Source organism: Notamacropus eugenii, chromosome 1 (genome assembly GCF_028372415.1).
Source record: "Notamacropus eugenii isolate mMacEug1 chromosome 1, mMacEug1.pri_v2, whole genome shotgun sequence".
Lineage (NCBI taxonomy): Eukaryota > Metazoa > Chordata > Mammalia > Diprotodontia > Macropodidae > Notamacropus > Notamacropus eugenii.
The window spans coordinates 311,213,788-311,234,727 of record NC_092872.1 but is presented as its reverse complement, the minus strand read 5'-3'; the positions used below and the strand labels follow the sequence as shown (position 1 = coordinate 311,234,727).

At 39.5% G+C, this 20,940-nt stretch overlaps 1 long non-coding RNA gene across 1 annotated transcript; it reads left to right on the top strand.

The window, feature by feature from the left end:
• Positions 1-970: 970 nt before the first annotated feature.
• LOC140517887 (uncharacterized) lies at positions 971-18,769 on the top strand. The gene is made up of 3 exons (XR_011971777.1): positions 971-1,160; positions 15,104-15,163; positions 17,741-18,769. It is a non-coding gene; the product is annotated as an uncharacterized lncRNA (long non-coding RNA).
• The last annotated feature ends 2,171 nt before the right edge of the window (positions 18,770-20,940 follow it).

The following is a 20,940-nucleotide window of genomic DNA, read 5'->3' as shown; positions in this document are numbered from 1 at the left end:
TAATTTGAGTTAGCCTGTAAAATACGTGTGAATGGGCCAATGCTTCTGGCAGTGGATATTAAATAAAGTGTGGTTCAAATCTGGCCACAGACACTTATTAACTGTGTGACCCTGGACAAGTCACTTTAATCCTGTTTGCCTCAGTTTCCTCATCTGGAAAATGAGCTGGAGAAAGAAATGGCAAACCACTCCAATGTCTTTGCCAAGAAAAACCCAAATGAGATCACAAAGAGTCAAACATGAATTAAATGACCAAACCAAAATTAAATTGAGGAAAGTGTAATGGGGGTTGAAGAGGAAGGGAACTGACCCAATCCTTAGAGTTATTACTAGCCTGCCATAAATAAATATTATTTCTGGGCACAGCTTTCTGCAGACCTACAGAATGTCTTCATTTGAATACCCTACTTTTCAGACTCATTGTCTTGGGTTTGGATCTCTCCCATAATACTGATAGGTAAACTAAATTAACAAACTAAATTAGAATCCATAATGTGCCTACGATGGGCCAAAAAGGGCCATTACAAAGGAAGTAACTGGTGTGCATTTCTCCCCTAGTCCTCTATATTAGGAAATACATTCTATGTTGACAGAGATAATTCCAGTCCCTCTGCTGATTTTATGACTCAAGTAACCCTGGAAGGCCAGAAAATTATTTAAATGGAGTTCTAAAGATCTTTCTGGGATAGGAGAAAGGGAGGAAGGTGTGTGCATATGTGTGTGTATAAGTGTGTATTATACATGAGTGTGAGGATATGTACGTGTGTGCATGCACATGTTTGTTTCCAAACCCATCAGCTCTTTGCAGTCAGAAGCACTAAATAGTGCACAAAAGCCCTTGCTTCACCTCTGGGTGAATGCTCTGCTTGGAGGAACTGTTTGAAGTGTTTGCCAGGTCTCAGAGCGAAAATTACTCCTCCTTGGGCTCCCTCCCTCTGAGTTCCTTCATTACCCCCTTCGCTACTTATTCTTTTAATTATTACTTCTCCTTGGTGAGCGGTTCTCACTGATGGGGCTGGGATCAGCTTTCCCAGGAGCTCTCATGAACCCCCATCATCATGAAGCATTCCCACAGGAAGCTCCTAAGCCCCTCAAAAGACAGTATTCTTTCATGGAAATCCCCACTCTAGATGGAGCGACACGTTACCTCTTTGTGTTAGGTAAGAAGCTTCCCTGTTCTTAGAATTACTTTTTCCATCTGAAAGTGGCAACTGGCCACCTGATTTTCTAATCAAACAAGTTAGGAAAGTTTATGAGTCTTCTCTTGGAGAGTGGGAGTGACAATGGTTGTTATCTTTTTTGTCACAGGGTCCAGAGTGTGGTGAGTATATTGATCTCAAGGTATTAGAAGAAAAGGCTTCTGTGCTGACATTATCCTTTCTCTGTTCCTACAACACAAATTTTGTTGCAAATTTTCAAAGTGAAATAGGGAAGGTCATTCCCCAAGATCTCTTTCCCTTCCATGTTCAAAAGGCTATAAACTAACTATGAACCAGGGTAGCAGTGGATGGAGTCCTGGGCTTGGAAGCAGGAAGATTCATCTTCATGAGTTCAAATTTAACCTCAGACACTTACTAGCTGTGTGACCCTGGGCAAATCATTTAACCCTGTTTGCCTTAGTTCCTCATCTATAAAATGATCAGGAAAAGGAAATGGCAAATTACTCCATCATCTGTGCCAAGAAAACTTCAAATGAGGTCACGAAGAGTTGGACACTACTGAAACAACTGAGCAAAGCCATAAACTAGCTTCCCAGTGCCTTTCTTACCCACAGACTCTGAACAGATTTTAAACCTCCTTTTGGTGGGGATGGGAAGGAACTCCTAGGGAAGGACCCATTCCTAAACTCTGAAATTTTGGCTTATTTCTGGATGAATTTATTTTTTTGAAAGAAAAGAATTGAATGCCTTCAAGACTTACCTGAGACCAAATAGACTGGAATCCCGAAGCAGTAGAATCAATCACTCAGTCGATCAAACAGCAAACATTAATTAAATATATGCTATAGGCCAAACACTGGGAATGCCAAGACAGGAATGAAACAGTCTCTCTCCTCAAGAAGTTTACACTTCGTTGGAAAAGACAGCATATACATATCAATTAATCAATCCACAAGTAATTACCAATATTTAGCTATTATATACTGAGCACTGGCAGGTACCAAGGAAAACAAACACAAAGATTGAAGCAGTTCCTTCCCAAAATGAACTTACATTCTCATTGGAGAGACATGAAAATATACACAGCATAAATAGAAAATGAATAATTACAAATACCTGTAGATGTCAATTCAAGGTAATTGGAGAGGTAGAGACGTAGTAGTTGGAGTTATCAGAAAAATCTTCATGCAGAAGATGGTGCTTGAGCCACATCCTAAAAGAGAGGGGATGAGAGGCTGACAGTGACAAGGGTGGGCATTTCGGCTTTGGGGAACAGTCCATGTAAAGGTGTGGAGATGGGACATGGGCAATGGAGTGTTATGAATGAACAATGCTGGATCATGCAGAGTATGGTAAAGTGAGTAATACCTAATGGAGCCGGGGAAATAGGTTGGGGCCAGGGTGTAGAACTTTAAATGCTAAACAGAAGAGTTTATATTTTATCCCAGATTAGGAAGAAAATTACTTGAGCAGCAATATATATATATGTATATATACATATACATATATATATGTACATACACACACACATACACACACACACACATATATATATATATATATATATATATATATATATATATATATATACACACACACATAGGGTCATCTGGAGTGGTGAAAGACTTGAGACAGGGAGACCAATTAGATGGCTGTTGTAATAATCTAGGTGAAAGATAATGAATGCCTGAACTAAGATGTTCGCTTTGTTAATGGAGAGAAAGGGTCAATTACAAGAGACGTTAGGAAGGTAGAAAGAGCAAGATTTGGCAACTGTAGATATGTGGAATGAGAGAGACTTAGGAGTCCAGGATAATTCTGGGGATAAGCTATATATAAGTAGAAACAAAATATGCAAAAAAAAAAAAATACAAGGCTATTTAGAGGTGGGAAGGCATTAGGGAATCAGGCTTTTTCTAAAGAAAGTGAGGGATTCTAAGAGACTCAAGTGATGAGGGAGTGCATTCTAGGCATCAGGATAGCCTGTACAAAGATATGGAGATGAGAAATGGAAGGTTGCATGTGAGAAATAGCAAGGACAACTTGGCTGGCCCATAGAGCTCGTGAAGGGAAATGATGTATAATAAGCCTGGAAAAGTAGATTGGATTCAGATGATGGAGGGCGAGGTGGTCAAGGCTTAAAAGTCATTCAGACACAGGGCAATAGGTAGGTAAAAATGAGTTGGCAAGAGAAATGGGGAAATCTGTTCTGATGTTGACCCAAGGGTTAGTTTGAACCTATTTGCTTTGAGATGTGGCAAAAAACAAACCAACCAACCAACCCAAACAACTAAATGGCATTAGACTGAGTCAGACACATTGGGCTGTACTCCAAGCTTAACTACGCATTGCTTGTGTGACTTTGTTCAAACCGCTTAACTTTTCTGGTCCTCCATGAGGTAGCAGGACAGACAATATGTTCACTGATGTCCCTTCTAACTCTAAAATGGTTTGATTCTTTCCGTGTAAAGGAATAAAAGATGGACTCAAAGCACGTGCTTAAATACCAGTTCTGGGACTGGAGTCAGGAAGATCTGAGTTCAAATTTGACCTCAGATATTACTAGTTATGTGATCCTGATCAAGTCATTTTTACTTCTGTGTGCCCTCAGTTTCCTCATCTGTAAAATGAGGATAATAAAAACACCTGCCTCTCAGGGTTACTGTGAAGATCAAATGAGATAATTCTAAAGCACTTGGCATACTGTCTGCAATACAGTAGGTGCTTAATAGATGCTTTAATAGATCCTTTCTTTTCCATCTGGTGATAGCTCTTTAGCGATTGCACTTTTTACCCCTGGTTCTATAGGATCATAAATTTAGAGCTGGAAGGGACCAGAGAGGAGATCAAATCCATTTTATATGTGAGGAAACTGAGGCCCAGAGGAGTTGAATGAGCTGTCCAAGATTTTATAGGTAGCAAGTGGCAGAGGTGGGATTTGATCTCTTTTCCTCTGACTTCAAATCTATTGCTTTTCTTATGGTCGGACAATGTCTGCTCCAATACCATGTGAAGTGTGGGACCAGTAAACAAGTCATTGCTTACCACTGCAGTGGATATGTATTGTTTTTGTTATGTTCGTCCTTCATTGCCAAAGAAGACCATGCCATCAGAGAAATAATGACATGACTTGCACTTGACTGTTTTGAGTGAAGGAGAGCTGTGCAAGGTCACCAGTGAATGTATAAGCACCCAGCCAATGCCTTCCCAGAATTGACATCTCACCTTTCTCCTTCATTTTGTCCAGACTGCCATGTGTCTGCTACGGTCTCTTAGTAGAGAGACAAACTCCTGCCAAAAGGAGCATACAGGATGGGCCCTCTGAAATCTGCTCTGAAGTTTCTTAGACAATGAATTGAGGCTGCTTGGACTTCTCAACTTCCCAAGCTGGGCAAATTAACACAAACCTGATGGATCACTGTCTAATATGGCTTCTGGTCAGCTTGCACAGAGAGATCAATATTAGCTCCAAGAGGTGGAGAGGATAGGCAAGGGTTTGGTCAGTTAGTGAAATATGCCAGCCAAAGGGAAGACAGGGACAGGGTGGTATCTTGCCTGGAGTCCAACTTATGACCCAAGCTATATCCCCCCACCCCCATATTCCACCCCACAGGAGCTGGCATTGCCTTGTCCCTTGTCCTCATATGGGTAAAGAAAGTAGAAGGGGAGAAAAAGTTTAAGACAGCTCTTCAGCATTGATCCTGCCTCGGTCTCACTGCATTCATTCATTGTTCATGAGAACAGAGGCTGGATTAGAATGGGGTTTAGAGTGTAGCCAGGCAGCAAGATTAATAACCGTTCTGAGATTCATTCAGGCTCAATCGAGTGTGTGTGAATCTGGGAAGGGCCTTCTCTAAACAATCAGACATGGGAGAAAAAGGGCTGGGCAGGGGAAAAGGAAGGGTGGATGGGAGAGGAAAAGAAGCCCCAAGCTAAAGCTGGAGCTGAGTTTTGAGGAGGGGGCCTGGGTCCCATTGTGCAAAAGGCATGAGCTATGTGAGGTATTAGATTCCCTCCCAAGGCTGTACAGGCTGTTCCCGGCATAAGCCTGAGTCACAAAGTGAGGAGGGGAGAAGACATTTCCCTTCCCTGCCTGAATCAAAAAGTAACTGATAACATTTGGGCTGCTTCCTAACCTTGAGCCAAGCAGTGCCATCCATTGCAAGGGCCAGCACATTACTGGGGAAAGATTACTGGATTTGGAGTCAGAGTACCTGGTATGGATTCCTGAGGCTGCTACTTACTATATGGGTGACCAAATCACTTAAACTGTTATGGGTTCCAGTAAAATGGAGGCACTGAACTAGCTGATCTCTGAGGTCTCTCCCAGATAGGACCCCTTAGCAGGTGTTCTTAACTTTCTTTGTATCATGGACCCCTTTGCTGAAGCCTATGGACCCATTCTCAGAATGATGTTTTTAAATGCTCAAAACAAAATATAAAGGATTACCAGGGAAACAATTATATTGAAATGCAGTTATCGAAATATGTGTGTGTGTGTGTGTGTGTGTATTTTAAACAAATGTTCATTGTGGAACCAGATTTAGAACTGAATTCAGAACCATGCTATAGACAGGACATAATAGGCATGTTCTTCCAACAGAGCACAGAACTCTGAGAAGGTGACCTTTAGACATTCTGTAAAGTCCTTTGTTTAATCTGGTAATCTGTAAAACGTTAGACTGGAAAATAAGGATCTCAGGAGTCACAGAGTTATAGCTGGAAGACATCCTAAAGGTTATCCAGTCCAAGGGCACATAGGCAAAAAATGGTAGGGTCAAGGGTTGAACACAAATTCTCTGACTCCAAATCTGGCTCTTTTCCCTCTTTATCATGCCAATAATGTTTTGATATAGGCTGTACTTTCCACCCATGTCTGCTTTGTATAAAATGCTAGTCTATAATTATATTCCTAAAAATAATTTTTCATAGCTTATCTAAATATTTTTTCCTTTGAAAGATATCTCATTTTGGGAATGTGGTCTATATCTGAGAATGGCTCATACATGGACCAGGATGGTGACACTGGCATTCCATGTGCACCTAGACCAAAGTAGTCACTTACCATTTAATTCTCCTTCCTTGTCTGATTGTTCTCTTTACAGGAATAGGGGAACCCAGTCCTGGAATCTGGAGGATCTGCGTTGAAATCTAGCTTCAGACGTATACTAGCTGTGTGACCGTGGGCAAGTCACTTAACCCCTATTGTCTCAAAAAAATAAAAATAAGAACCTATTATCTCCTTCTCTGGAAGAACTCTTGAGTCCTCTCACCTGGGGAGGAGGGATCCCATGTAAAATATATACAAATTACATTTAGCAGAAAGAAAATCAGGCTTCTAATCTCAGAACTAAGAATAAGGTTGGAAGAAGGGTAAGATTCCTCCAAGGATAAGAGGGTGGGAGACAGCAGGGTTGGTTCTCAACCCCAACAGAAAATTTCTTCCTTGCCCTCTCAATCCCTGACTTTACTCTCCATTCACCATTGTCCTTGGCTGTCCTTCCTGGCATATAGGTGACAAGTGTGCCCAGGAGATGTATACATCAGCTCCTCTTTTAGAACAGGGATTGTTTTTGACCTGGTATCTCCATCACCTGACACATGGCAGTGGTGGGAGAGAAAGAATTGAGGGAGGGCCAAGGTCTGGATCTGTAATATCATTTGATATAAGGAAATTAGGGTAAGGATAGCCCTTCTACTACTGTAGAAGGCAACTGTTCTGCAGTTTGTCACTTGCTTTAAGTGAAAGTTAGTTAAATGACTTGACCAGAGTCTTACGGGCAGTATGCATCAGGGGATGGACTTGACCTCAGGCCTTTGTGACTCAAGTCTAGCTCTCTCTTTCCATATATATGATATATCTGGCCCCCCTTACCATGTGAATTTCTTGAGAGACTGTTAAACTTTTCTATGTGTATCTCAAGCTCTTAGCACAATGTTTTACACATAATAAACAGTGAATGAATGTTCTGATCATTCTATTCATTATGCACACTTGGCTCTCTGCCTAGTACATAGTAGTACCTTAATAAATTAATAATAGTAATTATTACATATTATTATATTATATATTCATCTATAACTTTTATAATATTCTATAATATATAATTATACTATATTTTTATTATATAAATTAATGCTTGATGAATGAATGAATGAAAATATGTTGCTCAAGACACATAGGTAGTACTCTAAATTAGGGTCAGAGCCTGCAGCTTCTCTTTGCCAGGTTATATAAGCAAATAAGGGTTCCAAACTCCAAGGTGTCTGCTTTTTTTGTCCCCTTTCAATGCTTTCTGTTGTGGATTTAGATATTTGTGTTGGTGAGAAGAGGGTACATGAACTCTTTCAAAACAATTGAATCTATTGAACTTACTGGATCGAGTCACAGAATTACTGATGGAGGGGACACAACAGCTTCTTTGATTCATATCACCTGAACTATGAGCACCAGTGCAGTCAGCTGCGGGGGAGAAAGGGTCACTTTCCTCTTCTATCCTACCAGCGTTTTAGGGCTTGTGGCCCAGAGAAATGGGCTCGGAGTTTTGATCTGTTTGTTTGTCCTTTTTAGGTCTAATAAGAGGGAGTGGAGTCCTTGTCCTGGGAGCTCAAGCTATAGTGACCTTAGAGCCACAATCCCAGGCTGGATGTTGCTTCTAACCCAGCAGGGAAAGTGTGAGAAGCTGGGTGTGGAGATAAAAAGCCAGGGAGGGGGGCTTTGGACTTGTAATTTGGTGGACTGATGCTATATGGGAACGGAGCTAAACTATGAATCTAATCTCTTAATTGAGCTGGTGTAGAGCGGATTATGCCCCTCCCCCAGGTGTGTATGTGTATGTGGGGGGAGTACTTCTATGTTTCTTCTTGCTATTCCTTTGAAGTAACTATTCCTTTGTAAAAGCTAGTGTTAAGTGGTTAAATCAAAGTGAAACGTTAGAGAACCACTAAAGTTGGGAGAACTCAGTCAGAGGGGCTTTGAGCCAATAGCAGAGACAGAGACGCCCTAATCCCCATAAGCATATTGGAGATGCCTGAGGGAGGGGTGAAATGTAACACTTGGTTCTCAGGCATTGGGGGTCAAAGTATACAGTGTTATACACTGAGGAAGACTCTGACCTCAGAATGATGAAATGCCTTGCCTAAGATCATCCAGCTTATTAATAATAATGACATATTTTACAGTTTGTAAAGAACTTCACATGCATTATCTCCTTTGAGGCTCACAACAACCGCATTAGGGAGGTGTTATTTTCCCCATTTGATATATAGAAGAGGAAACTAAGATCACATTGCAGTAAATGCTGAAGGTGACCTTTGAATACAGGGCATACTGATTCCAAGTTTTACACTCTATCTACCATACCAGTCTAGGATGGCTGGGAAAAGTTGAATTTGGTCTCTGGAGGTCATCGATGCCCTTTGCCTTCTGGCAATACTTTACACAGAAATTGATAGAAATCTGTCTTGTTGATTGTTTGTTTTGCTTGCTTTGCTTTGCTTTTTTGCTAGGGTTTGGTTTTTTTTTGTTTGTTTGTTTGATTTTTTTGCTTTTAAAAAATTAACTTTTTTATTACCACAAAGTGACAAATATTAACAAACATGAACATTTCCCTAAAGAAGGAGAAGGAGGAGGAGAAGAAGAAAAAGAAGGAAAAGAAGAAGAAAAAGGAAAAGAAGGAGAAAAAGGAAAAGAAGGAAAAGAAGAAAAAGGAAAAGGAGAAGAAGAAGAAAAAGAAGAAAGAAGAAAGAAAAGGAGAAGAAAAAGAAGGAGAAGGAGAAGAAGAAAAAGGAAAAGAAGAAAAAGAAGAAGAAGAAGGAGGAGGAGAGTGTATATGAGACTCTGAATCTCACTAAGTAGAGCTTGAGGGGGGTTGTTCTTTAGCATTTCAAATTTATCATGGAGGTCTCCACACTGCCCTGTTTATCTGTATCCCCTGCTGAACTCTCTTTTTTGGTTTGTTTTTCAAAAGACTCACTAACACTTTTCTTCCTTATTTTATTATCAGTATCTCTACATTTCTCTACTCCACTCCAACTCTTTTCTTAATAAAAAAAAAAAAAAGCTCTCCCTTGAAACAATTTAGTTAAACAAAGCATTAGCCATGTCTGAAAAGATTAGTCTCATTATACTCCTCTAGTCTGTCCCCTCTCCACAAAGAGATGGGGTCACATGATCAAACATTGGTTCTCTGGAGTGATGATTGGTCACTGTGTTGATTATGATGGATGTCTTTCACACTTTTCCTTTTTAATACTGTAGTTATTGTGTAAGTCGTTCTCCCTGTTGTGCTCACTTCCTTCTTGTCAACTCATACAGCATGTCTTCCCAAGTTTCTATGAATCTGTCCCTTTGGCATTTATGTTGGAATAATGTTACATTGCATTCTTTTATTACAATTCATTTATGGTCTTTCATAATTAATTAATTTATTTATTACTCATCTAACCCAGAGGTGGAGAACCCTCAGCCTCGAGGCCACATGTAGCCCTCTAGATCCTCAAGTGTGACTCTTTGACTGAATTCAAACTTCAAAAGTTCCTCATCCCTGATCTGGCCATTCCCCCATTGAAGAGTACCTGCTTTATTCCTAGTACTTGGCTATGACAAAAAGTGCTTCTATACTTAATTTTGTGCACATGGCTCCTCTTTCTTTTCTCTCTTTGGTGAATAACCCTAGTATTGGTATCGTTGGGTCAAAGGGTATATACAATTTAATGACTTTTTTTTAGTATAGTTCCAAATTGCTTTCCAGAAATGGTTAGAGCACTTTACAACTCTACCTACAGTCTTCCACTGTGCTTACACTAGTGTGCCTGTCCTCTTAAAACCTCTCCAGTAATTATCATTTTCCTTTTTTGTCATCTTTTCCAATTTGATAGTTTGAGGTGGAACCAAAGAGTTATTTTGTATTTTCTCATTATTATTTTAGAGTATTTAAAAATATTACCATTAATAGCTTATCTTTCTTCTTTTGAGAATCTTCTGTTCATATCTTTTGACCATTATCTTGACCATAAGAGAATGGCTCTTGTTCTTCTATATTTGAATCAATTCCCTATCTTTACCGTGGAAATTTGCTACAAAGATTGCTCCCAGATAATGGTTTCCTCTTTAATTTTTAACCACATTGATTTGTTTTTGCAAATTTTTTTAACTTTAAATAATCAAAATTGTCTATTTTACCTCCTGTGATCCTTGATCATAGCTGTTCCTCTAATTTATGATGTTACCATTTATATATAGGTCATATCCACTTGGAGCTTATTGTGGCATATATTGTAAGTTATTGGTCCAAGTTAAATTTCTGCCAGATTTCTTCCTACTTTGTCCAATAGTTTTTACTGAATAAATGAGCCTTTCCATTAGTAGTTGGAGTACTTGGATTATGAAATATTATATCACTATGTTCAGCTCTTTCTGGGTCATGTGTACCTAATGGGTTCTATTGACCAGCTTTTCTATCTTTCAAACAAGCACTAAAACTGAAGTTGAGGGGACAGATTTCTAACTCAAAACATACAAAAAAATTATCTTCTACTGTGTCTAGAGAGCTTCCTAAATTATACTGCTGAAAATAGAATGACTTTCATATTATTTTGTACAGTATAGTTTGAAATATAACACAGCTAGGCAAGGGGGCCTTCCCAGTTTAAAATTATTTTCCTTGAGATTCCTGATGTTTTATCCGTCAAGATGAATTTTACTTTCCTTTCTAATTCTATAAGATAAAACTCTTTGTTAGTTTCATGTGGCGCTGAAACAGTGAACTAATTTAGGTGGCATTGTCACATTTATGGTATCAACATAGACTAATGATAAACCATAATTCTCCAATTATTTAGATTTATTTTTACTTATGTAAAGAGTATTTTTGTTGTATCCATATAATTCCTATGTGTGAGTGCTGATAACTAGACTTTTAGGTATTACTAATATTTAGTACATTCTGGAATTGTTTGAAATGGAATTTCTTTTCCTTTTCTGTTTTGCTGGTAATATACTTAACAACTAATGATTCTGTGTGTTTATTTCATATACTATCCCTTTGCTAAAGTTATTAATTGTTTCAATTAATTTTAATTGAATTCTTAAAGTCTCTAGTAAACAATCATGTCATCTATAAAAAATAATAATAATTTTGTTTCTTCTTTGGCTATACTTATGTTCTCATTCTTTTTCTTGTCTTATTGCAGTAACTAGCCATTTTAGAATTAAACCAAATAACTTGTGACAATGGACATCCTCGTTTAGATAGTAGTCATCTTATTAAGGAATGATCTATTTATCCCTATACCATCTTGGCTTCTGAAGAAGTGGGCTCAGGTTTAATGTAGTCTTTCTTCCTAGCATTGGTCCTACCAAGTTCACATAGAAATGTGCCATCTCTCCCAGATGAGTCCTCATCTCAGCTACTACTGGGCTAGGCCCCAAAGGTCACTCCTCTGTCTGCAAGGCATTGGTGCTTGTCTGGCCACAAACCTGATATGAGCTTGACAACATGGATCTCCAATAGTTTGATCTCCTGACCTTTCAAAACTCAAAAGGTGGTATCCTCTTGATTAACCTCCTTTAACTAAAACAAATGAATGGCCATTTCATGGCCTTGGATGGGAAGAAGGCCTGGGGTCTCTCTTCTTACAGCATTGTCACTCACTAGGTGCCATCTAGCAGGAAGAGAGCAAGAAATGGGCCTAGGCCAACCAAAGGCCTTTTGAATGTCCTTCTCTCTCCTCCTCCTCCTCCTCCTCCTCCACCACCCACATTCTGGCTCTGCATCAACAGTCTATTAAAAAGCTCCTCCTGTTGAATACCTGGTTAGCAGACCACAACCAGTTATACAGTGTCTCTCTAAGACATTTTATTACATATTTTCATGACTCTCCTGGAAGTAGACTCCATAGCCTCTTCTATGTAGGGAATAGTGGCATACTACATATGCTCATTGGTCAGTCCCCAATATGTATGTGTGTATGTATATAGGTATGTGTGTATATGCAAAATCAATCCAAGTTGATATTCAAAGGGGAACCAGGAAAGACTTTGTGTAGAACTGAGTCTTCCAGGAAACCTGAAACTCCAAGAAGTAGGAATAAGGGTAGAATGTCTTCTGGACATAGGGGCAGCCTGGGCAAAGATGCAGAAACAGAGTATAGAGCATCAAATGTATGGAACAGCAGTCCTATATGGCTAGACCCTAGAATGTGGGGAGGAGAGTAGAATGTAAAAGACCAGGCTGTGAAGAACTTGAAATAATAGGTAGAGTTTACATTTGATCCTAGAGGTAATGTGGAGCAATTAGATTTATAGAAGAGAGGGTGACACAGTCAGACCTGCCCTTGAGGACAATCATTTTGGCAGCTGAGTAGAAGACAGATTGGAGGGGGGGGAGACATAAGGCAGAAGTACCAAATAGAAGGCTAGTTATTGTGATAGTCTAGGCAAGAAGTGATGCGTGCCTAAACTAGAGTGGAAATTATCTAAGTAGGGAGATATAGAGATAGAAACAAGATCTGTCAACTGATTGGATATGTAGAGTAGGGGAAAACGATTTGAGAATGATAGGGAGGTTGTTGATTTGGTTTTCACTGGTGCCCAACTCCTCGTGACTCCATTTGGAGTTTTCTTAGCAAAGATAGTGGAGTGGTTTGCCATTTCCTTCTCCAGCTCATTTTACAGAGGAGGAAACTGAGGGAGATGGTGGTAAGTGACCTGGTCACACAGCTAGGAAGTGTCAGGCCAGCTTTGAACCTAGGAAGATGAGTTTTCCTGATTCCCGGCCCAGTGCTTTAGCCACCGAATCACCTAGCTGCCCCCATTAAAGGGAGAGGTATGTATTAAGGTGGAAAGATAGATTGGAGCTCAATTGTGAAGGACCTTGGATGCTGGGTAAGGAGTTTGGGTTTTTTTCCCATAGCCCAAAGGAAACCACTGTCACTTCTTGAGAGGAGGGAGTAAGATGGTCATGCCTTAGGAAAATTACTTTGGAAGCTTCATGAAGGATGAGCTAGAGAGGAGAAAGACTTGGGACAAGTTAAGAAGTCCTTAATTAGTGTAGAGAAGAAACTAGGAGGGCTTGAACAAGAATTGTGGCCACGTAAGTAGAAAGTAGGGAATAGACATGATATTGTGGAGTAGAATTAGTCAGTCCTTGGAATCTAAGTGGAGGCAAAGGGGAAAAGCCCAGGGTGACTAAAAATCTCAAGCTTGGGTGCCTGGGAGAATAGGGATCCCAACAACTGGCTAGCCCACTGGACGTTTTTGTTTCAGTAATAATAAACTCAAATCCTGAATTGTTTCTATCCTGGGAGTAAAATGTATGAGTTTCACTTGACCCAAATCCCCCTAGTCCCTCACATATCCCCACTCCCTCCCTCCTCTCATATGGCATTTGCATGTTAGAAGCACAGAATTCACAGTGGCCCCATTCCCTCTGAGGCTTCCTTGGGAAGAGAAGCCCTTTGTGCTGAACTCTAGAAAGGGAAAGGATGCTTGGGGGATGGGTGGAAGGGAGGGGGGAGCTGGCAAGAGCCTTCAGAGAAAAGAGAGGAGACTTAGATCTCAGCTTGAAGGAGAATAGGATAAAATAGAAAACAAACTATGAGAGGAAGGATGAGGGGAGAGGGCATGTGGAACAGGGTGATCCTTATAAGTTAGACCCTTCAACTCTGAGTGAACTCCTAAATCCAAAATCAACCCTAGTAGGGTAGAGTGTACATTTTTTTCTTTCTCTCCCACTCTGGTTTTTTCCTTTCCCTCTGGTTGTCTTCTTCACTGAAAGGAAGAAAAACATAATGGGTCTTGTCTGAGAGCAGCTCAGGAAGAGAGCTGGCAGAAGCCTAGCTGGGAGGCTGTCTTTTCCTGTTTCTGGTAGAGATTTTATAAATATTCAGGGAGTCTGATTTGAGGCTAGTTTGAGGGGGTGGGGAGGGAAGGAGAGAAGCAAAGGGGTGCAATCACTCAGCCCACAGGGGCTCTCAGGCTTCTCTGAGGCCTGCTTTTCATTAGCATCACCCAGCAACCAGCTCATCTGCTGCAAATCTCATCACGCCCCTGCAAAGCATCTCGGGCATGTTAATCTTTTCATTTAACAGCAAATCTGCTGTAATCTGTCTTCCTCCCTAAGGCACCCACACCAAACCCCTCCCAAACCCTTCAAAAAAAAAAAAAGACTTAAAAAAATACAGGAGAACTTTGCTTATGATATCAGTGTCAAGGGAAAGGACTGTTAGCCTAGGACAGCCTTGTTCCATGATCCATTTCAGGGGATATGATTTGATCTGTGGTCTATTCAGATCTGTAGGATAATGAGCCAGGGTATAACTGGGTTTGACTGGAGTAATAAGCCAGTCCCAGTCCCACAGATATCCCTCTGCTTTACACATAGAGTCATTCCTCCCTTCTCCCCTTCTCAAAATGGCTTTTACCAAAATTAATTTTCCCGTATGCATTCCTATGAATGACCAGGGTCCGTCCATTTGTGCTAATGAACTACAGCTGCCCATTGAAGTGGAACTTGATTGTGTGTGTGTGTGTGTGTGTGTGTGTGTGTGTGTGTGTGTGTGTATTATGAATACAGATGCAGAGGGATAGATGGACTAGAGAGATGTGGAGATTGAGGGATGTATTGTGAACTTCTGAAGGCATTGGATTGGGTCAAAGCCAAAGTAATTCCTGCAGAATCCCCCCTGTAAGATAAGGGCCAGTGTTTACTTAGCAGTAGGAGGCCTTCATTTGATCATACGTATGTCTGAGTTATATGCTTTACATTTGTTCCCCCATGTTCTTCATCCCAGGCATATAGCTTGCCACAAAAGCAAATGGTGTTGGGGAGAGACCACAATTAGTGAGTACAGAGTGTTAGGATTTTGGAGTTCTATTTTCTGTTGGTCACCTTTGCTTTCTTTCAGAACTAATTTTACCCTTTCATTCCCTTCTCCTGCAGACTGAAGATTTCTCCTGTCCTTCTTAAGGAGCTTCACTCAATAACCTTGAATGAGCCCAGGTAAAAGGCAATGTTCATTTCCCTGATCGAGTTACTAGTCAATTTAATTTAATTCTACAAACATTTATTAAAGGCCTATTATGTGCTAGATACCATGTTAAACACTGGGGATTTTTGCAATTCAGTCATTTCAATCATTTCCACCTCTTCCCCATTTGGAGTTTTCTTGGCAAAGATATTGGAGTGATTTGCCATTTCCTTCTCCAGTTCATTTTACAGAAGAGGAAAGTGAGGCAAACAAGGTTAAGTGACTTGCCCAGGGTCACACAACTAGTAAGTATCTGAGGCCAGATTTGAACAGACAAAGATGAGTCTTCCTGATTCCCAGTCCAGTGTTCTGTCTACTGTGCCATCTAGCTGCCCTAGACACTAGGGATACAGAAACAAGACAAGCAAAAACAAAAAGATACTCAACAGTCCCTGACCTTAAGAAATCTTTATAGGTACTGTGGGAAATCCAAAGAGGGAAAGCTACTGAGTGTTTCAGAACTGGAAGCTCTCTCTCCTTTTCATCTGATTCAGTCACAGATAGGGAAGACCAAAGGGCTCTCCAAAATGTACTGTATCATACCAACATAACAAGTTCTTTCCTCATGGAGCCTCATATTTCCTTGGTAGCGGCCAGGGTGCAGGCTCAACTCTGCCAGAGGAGGAGATGCTCCTGTTAATCCTCATTACAAGTACAAAGTTCATATAAAGCAGTTTGAGAGAAGAACAAGAAGGAGACCACCAATAACAATAATTCAAAGGCCTCCTAGGAGGCCATACTCGAGTTGGGCTTTGAAGGAAGCCAGGAGTTACATACTTAAATCAAGAAGAGCCCAGACATAAAAATGGAGCAGAATCAGGACCCTCAGTCTCAATAAATGTGGGCCATTTCTTTCTCACAAAGAAGCTGCCTGATCTTAGGTAAACCCCTTCCCCTGCGCTGAGCCTCAGTCTCCTTGTTTGTAAAGGGAGGGGGTTAATCTCGGCCCCTTTCAGCTGTAATGTTTGATGGTTTCTTCATCAGACCTTTGCTGCCCTCAGCACATCAGTCTCACTAAAGAGAACTCTAAAATCTTATCACAACTTCTTATCACAGCCATCTTTGACCATCCATTTCTGGCCTCAAGGGAAGCACTTCTAGCCTCACAAATGAGATGATAAACATTTTTAATTTACTACCATTTAGGATAATTGGGAATTAAATGACTAATGAGATTTAGCCATGTGGGACAGTGGCTATGTAGTGTATGGTTTTTTACTTTTCTGCTAAGGGGAGGAGGGGAGGGAAGTAGGGGCCAGATAAGAGATCCCAGCCAAAGCTGAAACGCATTCTCTGACTTTGAATGGTTGTCAGCTCCCCCAAGATGGGACTTTTGTCATTTTTCTCATTGCTATTGTAGTGCTTCTTTGGGGATTTGGAATGGAGAGGGTCCTTCCTTCTCACCTCTCCCTTCCACCATCCACACACTTCAGAGCAGGTATAGATATCCTCTGATAGCTTCCTGTTGGCCATTAAGGACTCTTTTGTTTGTTTACATATCCAGAGGGGGCAGCTAGATCTTGCGGTAGATAGAGCACCAGTGCAGGAGTCAGGAGGACCTGAGTTCAAATCTCACCTCAGACACTTGACACTCACTAGCTGTGTGACCTTGGGCAAGTCACAACCCCAACTGTGTCATCTCCAGTCATCCTGATGAAGATCTGGTCACTAGATCCAGATGGTTCTGGAGGAGAAGTGAGGCCGGTGATCTGCACAGCCCTCCCTCACTCAGAACAAAGTCAAGTGCAAGTCATGTCATTATTTCTCTGATGGCATGGTCTTCTTTGGCAACAAAGGACGAACACACACACGCACACACACACACACACACACACACACACACACACACACACACACACACACACACACACAAACATATCCAGAACTCCAGAGGTATAAAAAGTAGGCAATCCCTGTCCTTCAAGTCTCTCTTTTATTTTCTTTTCCTGTTAGTCTTGAAATGCAAGGAAGACTCTGAGCTCTAAATGCCTGGGAGGGAGATGTCCTTCCTCCTATTGGCCCAGACTGATACATTGACCAATAGTGTGTGTGTGTGTGTGTGTGTGTGTGTGTGTGTGTGTGTGTGTGTGTGTGTTTTAGTACAATCACTGCAGAAATACATTCATTTTTTTCAGTGAAACTAAAGTTCCTATCAAAGTTAACAAAAGTGAGACTAGCTTAGTGAATTTTTTCCAATTGAGAATGATATCTATTTATTCATCTATTACTCCATATGGTAGGCTGTATTTTGCATGATGTATGTAAATTTGAAGTTAAACAGTCTTTATATAGGAGCTAAAAGTATAATTATTATATTTTATTATACATTATGTAATATATAATATAAAATAATATATAATATATTATAATTACATTTCTTAGTGTCATTCATTTTGAGAAGCATAATATCATAAGTTGGTTTTTTCCAAAAGTCAACTTTTCCAAAAAAATGGAATATCTCAAGTATGATAATAGAAACCTTGAATTTTCAGTAATTAAATTTGAATTTAATTATCAATTTTTTTAACCATCTCTATTTTTTTTTAAAGGAAATAATGTCCTTTCCCAATGGATAAAAGCCAATTTGAAGAGAAAAATCCACTGGAACAATCGAAACCAGTACAAAGGCAGATAATTTAAGTAGCAAAACTAGAGGCATGAAGTCACAAAGCTCAAATTCACGTACTATGATTCACTATATTTATCACTGAGTTTTGTAGTAACGTTATTTACAGAGAGGAAAGACTGTTTTGTTTTGTAAGAACTGTCTTAGCTTCAAATAATATGATGCCTAATAAAGTGAAATGTATATTGGAATTTCCCTGCAAAATTTATTGGGAAGATGCGAATTTTTCCAACAAAATTGAGATGCTTTTAATGAGAAAAAAAACTTTTAAAAGGTACTTTTTTGATTATGTATATGTTAGTAAGACTGATTTTGGGGAAGCTATACCACTTTGAAAATTTATTAGTGGTAACATCACATGAAGAGAAAATATCAATATAATTGCTACATTTAAAAAATGATAATGATATTGTGGGGGAGAATTATACTGGACTTTACACTGATGCAGATGTCAGATTTCAATGTCAGATTGAAACATAGGTTGACAAGCATTGGTTAAACATGTAGCCCTGTAGGCAAGCTGAGTACCTTGTATACTTTACAGATAATCACTTATCTTAAGAAATGTGAGTGGAAAACTCTATACAGTTCTTCAGGTTGTTGCAAGAGTAATCAACTTTTTTTAAAAGGAGTCTATTAAAAGGAAGGCCCTTTGCAAAATTGTATTATGATGTGGGACAGAACTTAGGGCTCCATATTATTATGAGACATACTAGCTTTTGCATGCGAAAGATCCTTGGAAAGGTATTTGAACTAGAAGAAGAAATTGATTTTTTAATTATGAAAGATGAAGCAAATTAATTTTATAAAAATACTCTCCACAAACTTTTTGAAAAACTCAGCATTCTAAATAAACCAATCCCAGGTCCTCAAATTCATACTCTGATCCAGAAAGATAAAATTATTTAATACCAAGTTAGAGCTATGGAAAATAAATGTACATAATAATATTTTATATGCCTCCTGGTGTTTTTTTTAATCTGTCCTGAAAATGAAATTTTAAAAAGTAAAGCTATGCTTATTAAATTTCTCAACCGGTCAACAGAAAAAGTTCTCATTTTATTTCAAAGGAATATATTTCTAAATATGAATGGGTAAGGAACTCATTTTCCATAGGGGAAAATGACACATTTGATCTACTCTATCTGAACAATGACAAATTTTTTTCAGTGTCCTTTTTCACTTCTTTTTCTCTTTCTAAGCTTCTTTTCAAAAGCATGAAGCCTCTTCTTCCTAGAAAGGCTACTTTTTTGTCTGGGTTTCTAAGAATCCCTAAAATATGCATTGGGATCTGAAGATCTTATTATATTTTGATTATAGGTGAACAGTCACCTATAGGTTTTCAAGTCACCTAGAGTACAAATTTTGTTATCATTCGTAACAAAAATGTCAACCAGGTAATTTGCCTCTCTCCTCCCAATCTGGGAGACTACTGTTCTGTCTCAGCCCTGAAGGGTTGGGAGTTTTAGGATGAGGAGGTTGGTCTCTTGTTTTCTCTAAGTGATGGTAGCCAGGAAAGTGATGCGGTGATTCTGCATTGGTTTAAAGGGAGAGAACACCACCCCCCACCCACTTCCCCACTCTGGATCCCTCTATATGTGTGTGTCTCAGTCTCTCTATCTGTCTCTGTCTCTCTTTCACTCTCAATCTTGCTCTCACTTTCTCTTTTCTTCCACTTTCTTGGATATATAACTTGAGATTCCCTCTCTCTGGAACTTTTCATAAAGGTCTTTCCCCACCCCAGTAGAAATGTCAGTGACTGCTTACGTGTGACCACTAGAGCAAATACGCAACCAGATTAACCTGAATTATGATTTCAAGGTCACTTTGTGCTTCTTTACATCTGCATAGGTAATTGAATGTCAATCCTGAGATGAACATTTGCAGCCTTGAAGGCAATTTTGTGAATTCTAGTGGCTAAGAGCTCCCAGGTTCTTCTGTTGGAACCAGCTGTACTATGGGAAATACCCTCTTCATCTCCTAGTGCTTCTGGAGGAGAAAGAAATCATCCACCAGCTGAACAGAAAGAACTGTGAGCTTTCTTTAACAAGCAGTTGAGGGGAAATGAAAATTCTCATTATACATGCCCATAAATTTTTGGTTGGGAAGTGGGCAGCTTCTGATTCTGATGATTTGTAACTGGACGTAGTTGGAATGTAGAAGAAGGGATGTAGGAGCTGACACCCAGAAATCTGATTCAGTTCTTCCTGTACTTCCTTCCATACAATAGGTTATAAGAATAACTATTCTAACCTCTCTCTCTCTCTCTCTCTCTCTCTCTCTCTCTCTCTCTCTCTCTCTCTCTCTCTCTCTTTCTCTCTCTGAAGCTTCTGGGAAAATGTCTTCCAAAAAGTGTTCCCAATTACTGAATTCTGGGATAGTTTCTACTTGAGTCTCTTATTTCCATATCTTTATTCTCTGGGAAGGAAACCCATAAAATCAGGGCTACATCGGTGAAATATTTTTTTCTATACAACTATTATAAGGACCAAATTACACAAATCTCATCTCACTGACTGGCAAGTTGAAAAAGAATTATGAGTAGCAATATCATCAATGAAAGCCCACCTAACATTAATGTGATTATTATGGGGATTAATTTATAAGTTATAAATATAAAAATGTAAAGGATTTTTTCAATAAATATCTATGTATATTATTTTATTATGTCTAAGTTTTGTATATATTAAAATTATAAAGTCTTCAAGTTTTACCTGAATAATATATGAATGAGCTAAGAAAACTTGAATATATTACTTTATGAAAAGTGGAGGTTGCTACAAATTTTGTGTAAAAAATGTGGGTGGGTATCATTATATAAAGTCTGAGAACCCCTGCAGATATCAACTTTGGGAGCACTCGATTTGGAAGCACAAATCCTAAAATTGGAATGCTACAATGGAGATTTGCATGGTCTCTATTCTAGAATGACTTTGCTGATACCACTTTTGGGGAAGGAATGGAAAGTATCCTGTAGTGCGCCTAGTAGTGCAGAGAAATCAGCCTGAGATTGGAAAACTACAGATAAGAAACATACCCAGAAATGGCCACAAGTAGGTTATATTTGCAAACCACCAAATATAGCCTTGCCATTCCTGTACAAGCCTGAAGCAGCTGCTTTGC